The 19170-nt window shown below is 41.8% G+C and overlaps 1 protein-coding gene across 1 annotated transcript in view; it reads right to left on the bottom strand.

Annotated features, from left to right (window-relative positions):
* Window positions 1-11783: 11783 nt before the first annotated feature.
* The window catches only part of LOC147454601 (UDP-N-acetylglucosamine diphosphorylase 2-like), a 69052-nt gene continuing 61665 nt past the window's right edge, over window positions 11784-19170 (bottom strand). The window contains exon 16 of the mRNA XM_086516497.1: window positions 11784-12288. The gene's annotated coding sequence lies outside the window, so the exon portion shown is untranslated. The remainder of the gene's footprint in view (window positions 12289-19170) is intronic.

The following is a 19170-nucleotide window of genomic DNA, read 5'->3' as shown; positions in this document are numbered from 1 at the left end:
GTACTTCACTCACATGTATCGCCTATGGTACTAGAGCCCTAGAGGTTCCTAGTGTGGGCGCTTTTCCTTGAAAAGAAAAAAACCCAAGGCATACAAAATAAGCACACACATCAAAATTAAATCACTATGAAAAGACTTTGGGGGGTCAAAGAAAAGGTAATCAGTCAGGCGATAATTTCATGAGAAATTCCTTTTATCGTAGCTTAACTACAAGGTCTTCTAGGTATAGCCTCTAGTCAGCCCTCAAACATGAAATACTTGGCTCTCGCGATTAAACAACTTATTTGACCAAAGAAAATTAAGAAGCTTACCCATGGTATTAATAGTCGATCTCTAGTGCCTTTCGACCACTAAATTAGCGACCCCAAACTTGTTTAATTTTTTACCTTTACATTTGTTTATGCATTTGATTATATTGCAATTTAATGTTTATTGCTGACAAATTGTTTAAAATTCTCTTACCAATCAATTTGTCTGCCTAAAACTTCATATGCTTTTTAATCGCTTATGAGAATGCAATTACTGTGCCAATGTTGTTTGATTTTGTAGTGACTGAAGAAGGCTAAGGACATTCATCTCAAATGCTCTTCCACCTCGACGAATGAGCTTCAACTCAATAGCTCCGAGGACGGAATCTACATCAGGAAGGGGGGCATGTTAACCTTCACGGCTCACGGACACCCTATCACCTACGACGGACGTTGTAACCTACGTTGTATTATTTATTTGGTAGAGTCAGGTACCGGGCTTGTCGGTCCAATAGGAAAAGGGTAACAGTGATCGTCGATGAGAGGCGCACTCTAACTAGAACATTCAAGGGATTAGTTGGCTAAGCATGGGCGCCCAAGTGTGAATGGGGCGAGCTCATATAAAAATCAACTAAACCTAAAATTCACTCATTCTCTCATTTGTGCAATAGAAGAGTGCTCTTGCTCCATCTCCATCTTCTTCTTCTTCATATCCTTGTGTGTGTGTGTATGCGTGTGTGTATGTGTGTGTGTGTGTGTGTGTGTGTGAGAGAGAGAGAGAGAGAGAGTGTGTGTGCGATCGAGCATTGCGACGATGACACGGCGGCGACGAAGCGGTTGAGCGCGGCGAAGCGGCGGCTCCTTCTTCTTCGCGGCGAGGAATCCTCCACGAAGCAAGTGTAGAGCGGTGAGTGACACACCATCGCCTTCTTTGAGCTTACTAGTTTATGCTTGTTGTGTGCTTGGAGCCATTTGTGGCTCGCACACGGTGTATCGGCAAGTTCCTTGCATTGACACGTGCGACATAAGCGCACGGGATTAGTTGGCTAAGCATGGGCGCCCAAGTGTGAATGGGGCGAGCTCATATAAAAGTCGACTAAACCTAAAATTCACTCATTCTCTCATTTGTGCAATAGAAGAGTGCTCTTGCTCCATCTCCATCTTCTTCTTCTTCATCTCCTTGTTTGTGTGTGTGTGTGTATGCGAGAGAGAGAGAGAGAGAGAGAGAGAGAGAGAGAGAGAGAGAGAGTGTGATCGAGCATTGCGACAACGGCACGACGGCGGCGAAGTGGTTGAGCGCGGCGAAGCGACGGCTCCTTCTTCTTCGCGGCGAGGAATCCTCCACGAAGCAAGCGTAGAGCGGTGAGTGACACACCATCGCCTTCTTTGAGCTTACTAGTTTAGGCTTGTTGTGTGCTTGGAGCCATTTGTGGCTCGCACACGGTGTATCGGCAAGTTCCTTGCATTGACACGTGCGACATAAGCGCACAGACACTACTTGATCAAGTGATCATTAGCTTTACAATAATAGAAATACATCTTGTTTTTGCCCTTACCACCATAATTTTCAGACAAATTGATGTCAGCAGAAGCATTAGGAACAAGTGATTTTCCACTCATAGAAGAACCATAAGAAGTGGCCGCATTGTTGTTACCACCTTTTCTTTGAGCAGCAATAAAGGCCTGTTAAACTGCACACTGTCTAGTCCTATTTTTTTTGGAAAATGACTCTTGCAACAACAATGTGTATAATGCATCAAACTTGACAACTTCAAGATTTCTTTGGGTCATAAGTCTCCAAGTACTAGCAAAATTCTGGTAAGAATCTCAAGAACAGTCCACACAAGAGAACTTGTTTGAAATGGATTCTCCTACAGAAATAAGTTGCTCATTGATATCCTTAACAACAACAAGGAAAATGTCCATGTCCTCTTCTCATGCATAATCTTCGACTCCACCTCTTTACGCAACGATGGAATTTTTGCCTCATTGCGACTTGCATAAAGACCAGCCAGAATATCCCAAGCTTGTTTTGCAGATTTCGTTGAACGAATGTGAGGAGTAATAGTGCGCTTCACAGACAACGCAATCAATGCATGAGTCTGCACATCTTTTATATCCCAATGAGCTTGTTCTACCGATAGGCAAAACAACTGTAGGAGTAGTAATCCTTGTAGCAAGACCTGCAACATCCTCAACATCGCTTGTATCCTTAGAATCAGAACGTACATCAATGCCCTGCAGAATGTTCCAAACGCCCTTTGACACAAGAGCATGTTGCATTATATAAGCCCACATAGTGTAATTGTCCCCATCCAATCTATCCTCAACAGCAAACATCTTGAACACATCTGTGTTGTTGTCAACCATGGTAAATGTTGCACCTGATGTGAAAACTGACCGAAAAGAGGAGAAAGAAAGTGGGAACAACACATGCTATATAGCACAAACCATAGAAGACTGTAAAGGATCTCTTATGCAGAAAACTGCTGACAAAATTGTTACACAAAATGACGAAATAGCTTGTGCAGTATTGCCTATACTGGAAACAGAGGTCGAAATGAGTCGAATCAGAAATCTGAGCAAATTGAGCTCTACGAGTCTACCCAAAAATTTTGTTGACCTACGAACGCTCGCCAAAGCTCACAAAAATCGGAGAAAGTGAGCAGGCGTGTGCTAGAGCTGTTGGGGACTAAGCCCGAGAGAACGCAACCTGCTCTAATACCAATTGTTGGAATTAGGGTTGCAGGAAAACACACGGAGCATGGAGAAGACGAAGGAAGCTCAAGGCACACAACGGAGAGTCTATTACTTAGTGTGCTATGAAAAGATAAGTTAGCCCTAGAGTGATGGGTGTATATACAATGCACAGAGAAAAAACCTCCTAGTGAGGGAAAAAATGCCCCGACTGTCCCAAGTGTATTCACACACATCACTACCACATGTATATGGTAACAATGCATGCCGCTATAAAATGTCCATTTCCACTCTGCACCGTAAACCTCCACAGCCTCCATATCCTCCACTTCTAATGATCGCTTCATTTTGCAATTGTCAACTCCTTAATTAGCTCTCGTGCCCTAAAGCTTCATGCGCTCTGTTACCTATCCAAAAACAATGCCGTCACAAAGTTGACAAAAGAACCGTCTAAAAGATTTTTTGAGGATAATTAGTCGAAAAAAAGTATTTCTATCCATAATGAATTTAAATGCATTTTGTTGAATGCACTGGCTCCATTTAAGCATTTCTCAATTCCATGTATAAACTGCTACTAAAAAGAGTACTATCATGAGGAAACACTTAGAAGGCCATTTGGCTAGAAAACTGTTTTGTTATAAGCAGGTACTTGTTTTCTTGGGCATAAGGAGGACTAGACATGAGCCATGTGTGTTGGGTGACTTCATGCCAACACAATAATTTGTAAACAATGGCATCCAATCTTGATTGCTCAGCCAAGATCTACACCTTTCTTCTTAGATAAGGACTACATACATCATACATCCGCATTGCATGTGCATAAATCATAGATGTTGAAATGCATAAAATGATAAGAAAGAGGTCGATTAACCTAGAGAAATCTTCAAAGGATGTTGAGTTATGGTAAATGTTAAGACACTTTTTGTGTTAAAAAGGGTTTCTTCTTTGTAATGTGCTCACCTTTCATATGGAAACTGTCAACATTACATAATTTCATAGCTTCCTAGAACTTGAGCACTGCATAACTCAAATAGTTGTATGCTGCAAAACATAGAAGGGTGTATGGACAAGACATCAAAGTAGATTACCTTTCAAATCTAGCCTTCCATCAATAGATAAGAAAACTGCAAAAAGTTTCTCAGCAAGGTCATGCACAAGCAGTCTGGTTTCCTCCTTGTATAGCTACTACCGGAAATACTAGTAGGAATTTCCAAATTTGCAGGATTTTTGAACTATTTTCTAGTATATTTAACTGGCGTTTTTACCCTTTGCCATGTTTGCAACCGGCTAATCTTGATTTTCAACCGGCTCAAGGCTAAGCTGAGGCACACCTTTCCTGAACACTGGACACAAAGCACAAAACAACAACACTCTAGATGGGTACATCATAGCATGTTTTGATCAAGATCTAGGTACTTCATAATTGTTTCCATGTAAACTAGGAAGAGCGACATCTCTTTGGACAATAGCATTCTCCTTGTATGACGATTAGAGGATCAAAAGGTTCGATTACACATTGTCGAATAACTTCCGATAAGAAGAAGAAGAAGAAAAATATTCTTTAGGTTGACAAGGTAACAAGTAAAAAGAGGGCAAAATTTGCATTAACATCAACGTGATTGTGACCCTAGGCTCAAGCTACGCGAGAAGATGGAGGAGCCAAGCAGCACTCTGATCATGGACCTCTTCTCGGGCAGGTGGATGAGTCTACACTTATGCAGCCTAGCAAGCTTCATGGCAGTGTCAGATATTCCCGAGTAGTTGAGTAGGGTGGCGATAACAACCATGAACGATGCCCCGAGAAAGGGCTCGGGATTTTGCGACAGACTTGGGCTTATGCTAACAAGTTGCAGCACAGAGGTTTTGCATGGTCGAGGAAAACAAGGATGTTGATGCCCTCCTCAGCAGAGCCGCAAGTCGGGGCATGAAAAGTAGCATTACAATATGGTGAAGACATCTCTCATCTACTGTCCATGAGTTAGTCTTCAGTTAATCTTTCAATTGTTTCTTTTGCTTCATAGCAACATTTACTTCACTCACAAAGAGATAGTCTTCACCGCCCATGAGTTTCAGGAACTGTCGCTTTTTGTCATAATATTTGCTTTTTGATTTTGATGTATGATGATCTCATCCCTCGTTCTGAAGGTCTGCACAGAGAGAGAAGCCATCATCGATAGTTCTGGAAGAGTTAGCAAAGTCCATCATCAACCTTGCACATGGTGCTAGACACCTGGCCGATTGCAGTATGTGGACTTAGCTCATGTAGCATACCATACTACCAAGCAGCACTCTAATCAAGGACCTCTTCTTGGGCGTTGACTTTGTGGGTAGCCAATCCCAACTTGATTAAGACTCCAGACAATGAAAAGCACGATCAGATTCAGCTTTCCTTGGGCTTTGTGTCCTTGATGATGCGGCTTTAAAGGGCCAACAGATGCTTTAATGATGCTAAAAAAGGAGTATGCTTGAAGTGAGCACATATGGGAGATTATGATCTAGAACGAGCTTCATTTTGAGGCTAACAAAATAAGTCTGAGTATGAGGCTAACTTCTGACCTCCCGCTAGAAACAAGGACACTTTACACAAAAACTAACATCCACATTGAGCAACTGCTTTGGTAACACATTCCTTGCTCCATGACATTATTGGTGGCTTTCAAGTTATCTTGTGACTTTGGTGTGCAATTATAACAAGTGCTTTTGATAGGGAATGCATATATTTCAAAGGAACTATCATCCTCTCTTCGTTAGTTGAGTGCTTAAAAAGGAAAGTGGGATTTTGAAAATATACTTTTAGCTGCTTTGAGCCTCAAGTTTGACCACCCATACAACGAAAAACCACAACCCTACTTTAATCAACCACGGTATCGTGATTGTAGCCATTTATGCCACGGGAAAAGGCCCCTTACAAGGGGAGTCATGGGTGGCCTCCACAATGTGAACTCATCATGCCAACAACCCAACAATAGCCAACAATGCATAGCATTGCCACACCAAAACAACCACCACCAATTACAATGGTGCCATGAGCACCTCGCACACACACACATGTGCCCCAAGTCCTGGCCACACAAGCCCTTTGTAGCCAAGGAGCTCAAGCTCGAAAAGGGATGGCTTCTCCCAATGTGGTGCTAGTGAAATGGTTCTTCTTCTATATAAATACCACCCACTTTTAGCTTTAAAGAGGGCATGTGTCATGATGGTCTGCCACCTGGTAGCCTCTCAAGCGTGCCCCCCCCCCACCCGAACACACACACACACACACACACACACACACACAATTTGCACTAAAGAAAACGTTTTTGACTCCTACTCTACTCTTTAGACCCACGAGGGGTGCAATCCTTGACACTTTGGCACTAGGGATATTAAAAAATCCAACAAGCATTTCAAAGCCACAATTTCAATGCCCCATTCTATGTACATATCAACAAAACCATCATCATTACCAATTCTAGACTCTATGGAAAAAGACACCGTTTTGGGCGTACACATCGACCAAATCCCCATTCTAAGCTCATTCAAACCGCAATTAAACCCACATTCGAAACACATTGCAACCAAAACATTGCCAACATTAGAAAGATGCTATAATTTAGCGTTCCCGATCCTTTGCAACACAACAATGATAGATGTCAAGGAATTCATGTTCCCCTCTAACATCCTAGCATCCACACTCAACAACGATAGATGTCAAGGAATTCATGTTCCCCTCTAACATCCTAGCATCCACACTCTACTAATTCAATCTCCAGGGGAAACAATTAAAGGCAAGTTTGTTCTTGATATAGTAGCCTATTTAATAAGTTAAATTTTTTGACATGGAAGAATATCAAATGTACTGAGAGACGGTGGTTGGACATCCTTAGAATTTGTGCTTATAATAGAAGGAGAGCATTTTTGCTAGCCTGATTATTTGGCTTGATTGCAAGATAAAACATACATGTGTATACAAAGGCACAATTTCTTATCATGTGCACATACATTATTCCTCTTCTTGTATATATTTTCAATTAGCATTTATTTAATGAGAAAAATACTAAGTTTAGCTTTGCAAATCTTGAATCCTACCGATCAATAGGTTAGTATGGACATAAAGTTGTATTTTTGGCAATTACATATTGAAATATATTAAGATGCCATATTTTTTTTGTGATTAACAAAGCATGGATCATGGATTTATGCATCCTTCTTAACAAGAGACATCTTACTTATGTGCTTAAAAGTATGCTATGTGTAGCACTCAATAAAAGGGTCCAATTATTGTGGTGTAGAGTCTCTGTACATGGACTAACTGATGCTTTGTTTCACAACGTAGCTCATGGATATGTAGTATGCAACAGATTCTCATCAAAATACAAGTGAATGTTGCGAAGATGTTTGATAACAAGCAAAACATGATTTTTATGTATACATTATGATGGAAATGGAACTGTACAAACTTTTCTAAATAGCAATGAAACCTAATTTTGCAATCCAAAAATTGACCTTACCTAAGCTTTTTGCAACGATTTCTTAAAAATCTGGCATTACCAATTATGGACGATATCAAAAATCCCCTCTAATAATTAAAGATAGTTAGCTTGGGTAGAAAATACATTAAAAAACAAGATTGGGTATTGGAATTGTGTCAAAACTCAGATTATAGGTTGGATTATGGATTATTTAGTTTCTTGTTCTTGCTCTACGATTCTTCTTGGTCCCTAGAGTGTGCTCCTAGAGTTCCCAAGGAGAGCTTTCTCCTCCCAATCCACCGGTTCTTACTCTCTTCTTCTTCTCCTTCTTCCCTCTCCACACAACACCAATCTCCAAAAAATGTCCTTGTTCACCAAAACTACCTCTTAGAACAACCCAAAAAAGGAGGAAAAGTGGACTTCTTTATTTAATATGTTTAGATGCTTTGAGCCTCCCATACAACGAATCATCCTCAACCCTCTAATCAGTTACGGAGTTATGATTGTAGGACAAATTCCCACGGGCGGCCTCCACAATGTGAACTCATCGAGCAACTGTCCAACAACTTGTAGGAGTGCACACAAAGATGGAGAAGATGGAAGAGAAGCTCAAAAAGCACACAACATAAGTGGTATTACTTAATGTGCTAACACAAAAGATAAGTCTTTCCCTAGAGTGATGGGCATATATACAAGTCAAGAGAAAAAAACCTCTTAAAGAGGGAAAAAAGTGATTTGATAGTCCTAAATGTGACACACCGCTATTATAATATGGTGGCAAATCCCGCATGGGAGTGGTATTGTAAACATGACTTGGCACTCATGTATAGGGAAGTGCGGACCCTAAGTGATCAGTCCATAAAGGGGAGCAAGCCCAAAGCTTTTCGAAAGCTTTGGCCTTCTCAAGAGGCAAAGCCTTTGTGAAAAGATTAGTAAGGTTGTGCGTAGGCATATAAGCTAGGATGACCTCTCTTGCAAGTAGTCTCTCCCTCACATAATGTTAATGTACATCTATTTGCTTTGTGCAAGCATGGAACACAGGGTTTCTCGTAACTGCCAAAGTACACTGACTATCCATAAAGATGGTGGTGGAAGACTCGTGTTCAATACCCAAGTTAGTCAAAACGTGTTTGAGCCAAACACACTCAACACTAGCTGTAAAAGCTACCCTTTACTCATACTGACAACTAGGAGTGGTCATTGTAGGCTACTGCTTGCTCAACCAAGATATGCATGAGCTACGATCATGAAACAAATACCACTAATGGACACTTTTGTGTCATAACAACTAGCCCAATTTGAGTGTGAAAATGCGTGTAAATATAAATATGGCCGCAATGATCCCCCCTTGGGATAAAACAACCCAAGATATATAGTGCCACTCAAGTGGTGAAATGTTCGCTTAGCTACTTTCCAATGTGTAGACCCTGGGCTATGCATAAATCTACTTACCAATGAGGTTGCATACTAAACATCTAGCTGCATAATACATACATAACTCAAGAAACCAACATCTTACTAATAGCGAGTGAGATCAAAGTAGTCTCTAGCTCAAGAATAGTGAGTCTTGCAATCTTCAAGGTCGAATCTATGCATTGATGTCTCACTATACCTCAAAGCACTACGTCCATTAGTCTCCTTAAACTGTATGCCCGAATAATGATGCAAAAGCCCCAAATATCACATCTCAAAAGAGGTATCCAAATCAGTCTTAAGAATTAGCAATATGGCCCTCATTTGGTACATGTCATCTGCATAGAACAGAATGATTAGAAATATATCATCTGCATGCTTGACATACAAATTGTTCTATTTGTAGCCAAGTAAGCACAAATCTTCTCATATCAACCATATGCAGCTTGATTTACACCATATATCAGTGTGTAGTCAAAGTTGTAATTTGTGAGTAGCCTATATAGAACCATCCTTTCGAAACTTAGAATGCTACATAATGCCCAAAATACAACCTTTTGAAACATGTTTCAATGGTGTCTCAAGAGGAAAAACGAAGTAACCATATTAGATTTTTGCAAACATTTTTAATTGAAAAAATTCAAATGACCAAAATGAGCATGCCAAAGTCTTAATTTAAAACAATGTTCAAATAAAAAGCTATGCATGATGAGTCTTCCACACATCCATTTCTCATCCACAAACTTGACTACAACACCAAGATTTGCAAGTGTAGACATAGATAAAGATTCTTCTTGATCTTAGGTACATACAAAGCATCCAAAAGTGTGAAAGAGAAGCCACCTATAGTAATAAAAGTACCTGATGTCACACCAAAACTAAGATCATGCACGATCTATTTCTCATCCATAAACTTGACTACAAGACCAAGATTTGCAAGTACAGACACAAATAAAAGATTCTTCTTTATCTCAAGTACATACAAAGCATCCGAAAGTGTGAAAGAGCTGCCACCTATAATAATAATAAGCACAGAATCTTCCTTATTCCTTGAACTAGATAAGAGGCATTGTTGGCATACGTCACAATATTTCCATTAGGGACAATCTAAAGAGAATTGAACAAGCAACGAGAAGACGTAATGCACTTAGTTGCACCCTTATCGAAGCACCACACTTGATCCATAGGTTTTGTAATGCATGCATCACGAATAGATGTCATAATGACATTGCACAATAAAAGTGCATTATGTATCAAGCACAACATATACCAAATCTACATTGGATAAAGCATGTGCTATGGTTGCATTTGCCTCTTTTTTTCGAGTCTCTTTAGCCTTTAGCTTATGTCATTTCTTGATGAGATTATTTGCCTTACAGTAATTACATTTTAGCTTCTTTTTTCCTGTATCACTTTTCTCATACCCATTGCTGTTTGAAGAAGCAATTAGGTGGACAAACATGCTACTTGTGCACCCACAAATGTCTCAACAACATGTAGCTTAGTCGCATTTTTTCTTGATTGGTCCTCTTGAAGAAATGTAGAAGCTAGATCATCAAACTATACCAAGCTAGCCTAAAGGTGGAGGCAAAAGTCAGATGGGAATATCGCAAAACACCAAGAACAATCTGCACAAGTATTATCACAAATAATCTCACCAATGGCAATGAGTTGCTCATTGAGATCTTCGAAACTTTTGTCAAATTCATACCCGTATACAAAGAAGCTAGCCTATTCCATGCCTATTTTTTATGTTCATGCTAAGCAGATGTGTGGAGTAATGGAATGCTTAATGGAAGGCACAATCAATGTATGAGCATGCACAGGCCTAGTTGAAAATTTCTTGAGTACTACATTGACCACATGAACCTACATCGATTAGCATTGTTAATCTTTGGATTATATGAGTGATCAAGTGGTGGTATCTTAAACCCCCTTGATTGTCTTCTCTCTCTAATCAAGTGGCTTATATGAAAAGGATGACATGATTGGAGTCGAAGGATCTTGCAAGGGTGGAGCTACTACATTATCTACATCTTTCATAGTTTGGAAGAGTCTTTTGATAAAGAAGGCCAAACTAGCCTACAAGACAAAACAATATACAAAAGTACACATTGTGTGCGCGGGATGGATAAGCAAGGCCAAGATTATATCCTTCGCCAATGCACCCAACTGATAACATGCTACAGAGTGAACAAGTTAATCAAGAAGTTTCAATCATTCTAGCTTAGGCAAATGTTCAGCAAAATCAAAATTTGCGCTTTACATGAATTTATAGATGAGTAGCGACTCATAAGGGAGCCCTCTATCTCCCAAAATGTAGTACCCTTGAAATAATTATGTCCAGGCATGAAACCTTACAATGACTCTTGCTTACAAAAAGTAAACGTTCATTACTCATCCATCCACTGAGCTGACTCTCTCAAACATCATGTTGATTGTATTTTGTCCCAATATTCACGCCTTGCGTGAGCACATGATTGTAGACCAATATCAATTGAGGTCCATAGGGTCATTTGATAAGGAGTTGTGCATGTATAGTGATGACAAGGGAAGGCATTTCAAGCCTCTCTCACCAAAGAGTTGCCACATGCCCAACCAAAATGAAGCACAAAAGTGTATATGATGATGATGATGAAGTTTAGATGGTGCCTTACCAGTGCTTGAATTGCACAGCAAGGAGAAACCTTGACTTCACAATTAACACAACATATCTTAAGCTGTGGAGTAAACGGTCTTATTAAGATGGCATCATAATTGGACTTCCTGCCAAAATCTACTATGGCAAAAGTGTGCTCATGTTCTTTTCCACAAGATGTCATCTTGATTTTCTCAAGCAGTCCTAGACGTCTCTCAACATGGCCATCTCCTCTTCGCCCTCCAATAATCGCTCCTTTTGCGAGAGGGTTTGTTTTTGGTGGTATGTACATACATTTGCATATTTTAGACCTTCATATCCCCCTCACCCATATAGTCATTATAGCTAGAATTTTATAAAAATAATGTAGTTAGAGCGACATACATCAGAGGACAGGATATATGTTGAACATTACATCAGAGGACAGGACGTATGTTGAACATTACATCCTGTTCACAGTTTCTTACATAATTTGAAGTTATCGAAGCTACATCTGTATGTATGTTCCAAAAATACAAATGCTGTCGACACGATGTGGAACGGATGCTTTGATGACACCGTGTCTGCAAGCTATTACAAAAAACTAACCGTTTTTATATGGCTCTTCTAGATGCCTCTTGTTTTTTAAACTGGATTACATATACTCAAAATAACTGTCTTGACATTACTGATAAAATGTTACAAAAGCACAAATTTTTCTCTTCAAAAGAGGCCAGATTTGGCCTAGCTACACAGCCGCAACAATCTCCTCTCAAAAACTGTATATAGAACCAGCTGTGACCAGAAAGGTCAAGTCGAATCGTTTCTTATTTGGGCATTCAGGTACTCAAAAGATTCACTGTTCAAGCAAAGTTCGATCATAAGCTTTCATGTAAAACTATAAATGAAGACCAACAGATCACCATCGTGAAGTGTGGTGGATGCATTTGTAAGAGAATACATGCGGAGATGTGGACATGCTTGCGTTCCAATGTCTAAATGCAGATGTGCATGCCAATTTGTGCACATGTAGACACGGTTTTGACACATACGGGCGCATACAATTAGTACACCTGCAAAGACATGTGGTACTAATCAAACTACAGAAATTATAATGTACTGTGGATGTAACGTACAATAGACAATAGAAGACATCTTATTTTAGCCTAAAGTCCTGTCTGTAAAGAATTAAAATGACAGAAAAGAGCTTGCTGGGATAAAGGGCTAACATGGCTAGAGCCCAAACACAGAGAAAAAGGCGGCTCACAAAGTGCAAAAATAGTCAGTTTTGGTGGGTCAACAGAGACCCCAACCTTGACCTAAAGACTGTCGAACGAGTCCTCAACAAAATGTCCTGTATGTTGAACGTGAACAACCTTGTGTATTAGTCATACATAACTACACACATGTGCTCACAAGTCAAGCAGTGGTGGAGCATGTAGAGTCCTACACGTATCTGCAAGTAATCTTTATAGGACCCCTTTCTCTAAGCAACAGCTTCTGGGCTGACAACAGGATATGCAACCCGGGCACAGTTGAATGGATGTGGCACCGGTACAGTTTCAAGAGCCCTGCACTAAGCTATAGTTGTCAGCCACATTGGCGACACCCACATTATTGTATGGGTACAAATTTGGGAACCTACTAAAGACCATCTAGTCCGTCTGGTTGGATGTATGATGATTGGAGAGATATACAGAGACCACTAGTCACCATGTTCTCTAGGATGATCCGATGTTAGGCTGCATTGCCACAAGAAGTCGTCATAGCAGAATTGGGATCTACTTCGATTGTGGTTGAGGCACTTACTACATCAATATCTTGCATACATGGCTTGTGGGAGCTTCCAGCTCATTGTTATGCCAGATTGACCCTCAAGCCGTCTTGACAGCTGGCCATGGGAGGAGACTCTAAATCTTCGCAGGCACAAATGTCAGCCTAGTTTTAGTTGCATGGCTTTACTATGAACATATTGCCACCCTTTTATTACTCCTTGTACGCACCATCACTCACATTTCACACGCTCAGAGATCAACAAGATTATCAAACAGGATGTCACACGTGCGCGCGCGCGCGCGCGCACACACACACACACACACACACAGAGAGAGAGAGAGAGAGAGAGAGAGAGAGAGAGAGAGAGAGAGAGAGAGAGAGAGAATATGGATGACTCCTCTGGACTTGGGGGAGAAAATAAGTTTAAAAAATAAGCATTTTCTTCACATTACTAAGGATGATGCATTTACATCCGAGATACATGGACTCACACTTGTCGCACGTGCTTTGATGTGTCATACAACAACTTCTGATCTCCTCCCCTCAGCTGCAAATAGAGACAGGTAGATACACTTCGCTAGCCAAGAGCAGCAGATATGCAGGTATGTGAAATTAGAGCCAGAGATAGAGGAGCATTACATTTGTAGGTGCCTAGTATATTACAAGGGGACGTTTCATTATCTCTTCAGAGAGGGATTCAGATAGAGCTACAAAGATTAGAAGATCTCGAGGCCCTTGTACTTCTAGCAGACCGCGTCACTAACATAACTACCATCCTCGCATCTGGGGCATTACTAAGAGGCACAGAGCAGCACCGATGAGGTTCTTTATAGAGGAGGAGATTGACGCCATGATGTAGCGGCCCATGAGAGTTTCCTTGTGATGGTACTTACAAGAGCAACCCACTGAGGAGATCAAGCTTTATTGAGAGGCACAAAGCAGCTCCTACAAGGTTCTCTACAAAGGAGGAGATTGATGCCATGATGCAGTCGCCCATGAGACACTTCATGATGCAGTCGCCCATGAGACACTTCATGTGATGGTACTTTTAGGGGCAGACGACTGAGGAGATCAAGCTTTGGCAAATAGGCCACCAGCCCACGAGCTGGTTCTATTGGCTGATTTATATGTTCACATTTTAGCGGTTGCTACTTTAGTCTTTTGTATTTTCAATACTTGACATTTGAATCATATGATGATGAGGATGTAATTTTCTGGTCTCATAGGTCTTTTTGGCCTTTTGCAGCCAATGAACATTTCATTTCATCCCCCCCCCCCCCCCCCCCCCCCCCCCCCCCCCCCTCTCTCTCTCTCTCTCTCTCTCTCTCTCTCTCTCTCAGGATGGTTTTGTGACGAGGCCCAGATACATGGACACCCACTTGTCCCATGGGATACGATGTGCTATTGGCCAGATACGCACATCTTCACACCAGCTGCGGATCGAGACTAGGAGATACAGCGGAGTACCAGCAGAGGCCAAGACATGCCCCCTGTGTGACATCGAGCCTGAGACAGAGTTGTACTACACATGCCACTACCCCGTCTACTAGGAGATACGAGGCCACTTCCATTGCTTGTTCAAAGAGGGCTTTGGACCATTCTCTAGAGTCATGCGGTACGAGGATCAGAGATGCCTGGGTTTGTTTTTGCTCGAGCTGCGCAGACACAGAGAGAGCCTGATGAGAGGAGAGGCTAGCCAGTCTCAGAGACAGATCACAGACTTCTTTAGTGCTGCCACTGGACACCCGGAGGAGTTACTACCACAGCAGAGACCGTCGCTTTACACCAGAGGCATACTGGTCGACCGAGCGACTGAGTTGGGGAGATCTAGACGCCCATGACAGCGGAGGACTACACAGCATCGACGGAGGCTGCATCAGAGGATTCGGGGCATTTTGGCTCGACATGCACGGCGCCCGGTCAGACTACTGACCATGGAGGAGATTGATGAGATCCGCCAGCAACCGATGCTGGATCTCTTGTGATCTAGCTATCCCAGCTAGCTGTTTAGCCGCTTAGTCCACACCTAGCAGTTTACGATTCCATAGTATTTTATTTTGTCATTTTGTCATCTTGTTACTCTGACTTTGTATCAGATCCACCACATTGTAACTTTCTGGTCTCATAGGTCACTTTGGCCTTTTGAAGACGTTAATATAACATTTCATTTCATTTCATCTCTCTCTCTCTCTCTCTCTCTCTCTCTCTCTCTCTCTCTCTCTCTCTCTCTCTCTCTCCGGAGACAGAATTACACTATATATGCCATTGCACAGTATACTAAGAGATACGGGGGCGTTTTCATTGCCTCTTTAAAGAAGGCTTTGGACCTCTAGATAGAATCGTGCAATACCAAGATCAAAGATGCTTAGGCTTGTACCTACTGGAACTACATCGGCACAGGGATAATCTAATGAGAAGACAAAGAGCACTACAGCCTCAGAGGTAGATCACAGATTTCTTCGGATCGAGAGAAGCAGGAGTGGACGGAGAAACAAGAGGCCAACAGCCAGCACAAAGGAGTACCAATATTCATACCAAAGGCACCCTAATTGACAGAGCGACTGAGCTTAGGAAATCGAGATGACCACAACCAAGATGCAGAAGCACACTCCATCGGAGGAGACTACAACAAAGGATTAGAAGCATTCTAGCCAGACACCTAGAATGCTCCTAAGAAGTCTATTTACTACTTTGTATTTAGTTTTTCACATTTATTTTCACTCTTTCACACTTTTCACACTTAGTACTTTAGTACTAAGGTACCCAGACATTGTAACAGATTCACCACTTTTGTATCAGTTTGGTCTCATAGGTCATTCTGGCCTTTTGAAGACGTTTAATATAACATTTCATTTCTGTGTGTGTGTGTGCGCGCGCGCGCGCACAATAAAAGTGGGGCTTTGACCCTTGGCATTACATAAAATCCACCATAGGTCCATGTACAAGAAATATGGGAAAAACCCTATATGATATACGATGAGATCATGGGGCAAAATCCTAAAACAAACCACACGATACATCCAGGGACAAAGATACTCTAATCAAGTGGTGAATTGTAGCTATCTAGTTTGTGATTCAGTCTCCACAAATCTGCCCAACGCTCCATCCACCTCAGGTGATAAAACCCACTAAGTCCAGTGTTGTGCATCTAATTGTATAAAGCATCCGCTATAAAAACCTCTTGTAGCAGCTCACAAAAGCCAAAGGATTATGAAACACCTCCAATATCACCCACATCCACTCTTAACATTTCCCGATAATGTACCCCACAAAAGAATGCAGGGCTTTGGACCATTCTCTAGAGTCATGCGGTACTAGGATCAGAGATGCCTGGGTTTGTTTTTGCTCGAGTTGCGCAGACACAGAGAGAGGTTGATGAGAGGAAAGATTAGCCAGTCTCAGAGACAGATCACAGACTTCTTTAGAGCTGCCATTGGACACCCGGAGGAGTTACTACCACAGCAGAGCTCGTCGCTTTACACCAGAGGCATATTGATCGAACGAGCGACTTAGCTGGGGAGATCCAGACGCCCACGACTGCGGAGGACTACACAACATCGACAGAGGCTGCATCAGAGGATCCAGGTCACTTTGGCTCGCATGCACAACGCCCGATCACACTACTGACCATGGAGGAGATTGATGAGATCCGCCAGTGACCGATGCTGGATCTCCTATGATCTACCTATCCCAGCTAGCTGTTTTAGCTGCTTAGTCCACACCCAGCAGTCTAGGATTCCATAATATTTTATTTTGTCATCTTGTTACTCCGGCTTTGTATCAAATCCACCACATTGTAACTTTCTGGTCTCCTAGGTCACTTTGGCCTTTTGAAGACGTTAATATAACATTTCATTTCATTCCATCTCTCTCTCTTCTCTCTCTCTCTCTCTCTCTCTCTCTCTCTCTCTCTCTCTAAAAGTAGGGCTTTTACACTTTGCATTACGTAAACTTAAACCATAGGTCAATATGCAAGAAATATGGGAAAAGCCCTGAAAGATGTACAATGATATAATGGGGGAACATACCCATACAACCACACAATATATCCATGACACGATACAACAAATCAAGAGGATGGTATACAAGGTCAAACTGGCTTTAGGAAGCCTACCCAACTTTGCCAAAAGCTCTATCCACCTATGGCGGTGTAGCAAGACAGTCTAGTCCAACAAAGAATCAACGGACAGTCTAGTCAGCCTCTCTTGGGTCACCTCAGGCTGATCCAACAATCCTTTCGCTGGATCATTTTGCTCTGCCTCATCAATCCTCTGTCTCACTACCCATTGTCTATAAACAAGGACACACTGACCCTGGCATTGTCTGTCTCTATCCCTGCTGATCACTCTACTGCTGCTAACTTTGGCCCCTTTGATCACTATCATGGTGTCATGCGAGATCCTGCTGTTGAGCAGAATTCTCTTGGGTCTATTGTACCTGAGAAGACCCTCTACTATCCCTCTAGATGACCCATCACATGACACTTAAGGCACTGGTTTAGTCTCCTTGTAACCACAATCTCTTCCAGTGTAGCACCCACTTCCATTCAAAAGTACAGTATCTGGAACCTATGTGGAAGGGATGCTACAAATGTCTCCATTTGCACTGAACACATGAAAAGTATGCCAAACAAAGCTCCCATCTGCCTCCACATGAGGCAACCAATATTGTGCAAGTAGCTCTGCGATTTTCACACGATATTTTTGGACGTGACATCTATCCTCAAAAGGGCTTATGTAAAATCTTCATACCATGGTACTGGAAAATTAGTCTCTCCACAACAATGAGAGGAGAGCGGGTGACCAATGTAGAAACAAGCTCCTGTGAGGAGAGAATGGCAATGAAAGTACCTCTCCCCAACAAAATGATGTCCTCCACTTGATCTTATCCACTAACTACAGTGTTAGCCATTCCCGGACTTTAACTCGAGTGAAGAAACATCCTACCAATCGCCCGTTGAAGGCTATACAAGAGAGAACCTCAATACGGTCACCAATCTTCTACTATAGGTCTTCACATATGGTCATAGAGGATGCATATCACACGAGAGAGAAGATACTCCAAACCTCGTGTGATCCCAACCCAACTCACCTCTCCCAAGCTCTATGTGTGTGTTGGGGGCGCGGAGAAGACTGTTTGAAGGTGCGTATGTGTGTGTGTGTGTGTGTGTGTGTGTGTGTGTGTGTGTGTGTGAAGTAGGAATGGCAAATTCCAAAGAAGGTTGTGATACCTCGTCTGTTGGGTTAAAGGCCTAAATAACCCCTTTTTGTACATTTTTATACTTTGTCCAGGAGGTTCATATTGAACCTGGACACATTAAAAGTGGGAAAACCCAAAACTCAATTATTGAGTTTTTCCCAAAAACGTGAGCTCTCTCTCTCTCCCTCTTTGTTCTGCTAGCGCTTCCCTTCTGCAGCACAGTGCCTCCGCTTCAAGCCTCAAAGCCTGCACATCTTCGCGTGCTCTATCAATTGCACACACCGCCGCGCGCTCATCAATTGGTATCAGAGTCCAATTAGGGTTTGCTCCCAAACCTACAAACGCTGATTTTCAGCCAAGGAGGTCAACTTTCACACGAGATTTTGCAATTTCATCGCCAAAGGACTCGTCCCCGGACACTAGAGAGCTCCCAGCAAGTCAAATTGACCTGAAACAGGCTGAAATTAGGTCAAAACCAGCAAATTACAGGTTATGACAGCAAAATACAGGTTTCGCAAATGATGTATTAAGGTGTGGGAGCACTTTTGCTAAGTCCCCGCTACCCGAAAACACTGAAATTGCCGAAAAACAAGTCCTAAAATAGGTGTTTTCAGCAAATTTCAGATTTACGAAGGTTTTTGCAAGTGTTTTTATGATGCGACTACATTGGGGGAAGTGCAAATTGAAGAAATCTATGCATGTTTGACAAAGTTTGGCTATGTATGACCATTTGATGCTCAATTTCATACAATTTGATGCTACAAAT

This window comes from Adiantum capillus-veneris, chromosome 7 (assembly GCF_014529385.1).
Source record: "Adiantum capillus-veneris isolate H3 chromosome 7, ASM1452938v2, whole genome shotgun sequence".
Taxonomy (NCBI): Eukaryota; Viridiplantae; Streptophyta; class Polypodiopsida; order Polypodiales; family Pteridaceae; genus Adiantum; species Adiantum capillus-veneris.
The sequence above is the reverse complement of the archived record's forward strand: the minus strand, read 5'-3'. Positions and strand labels throughout refer to the sequence as shown.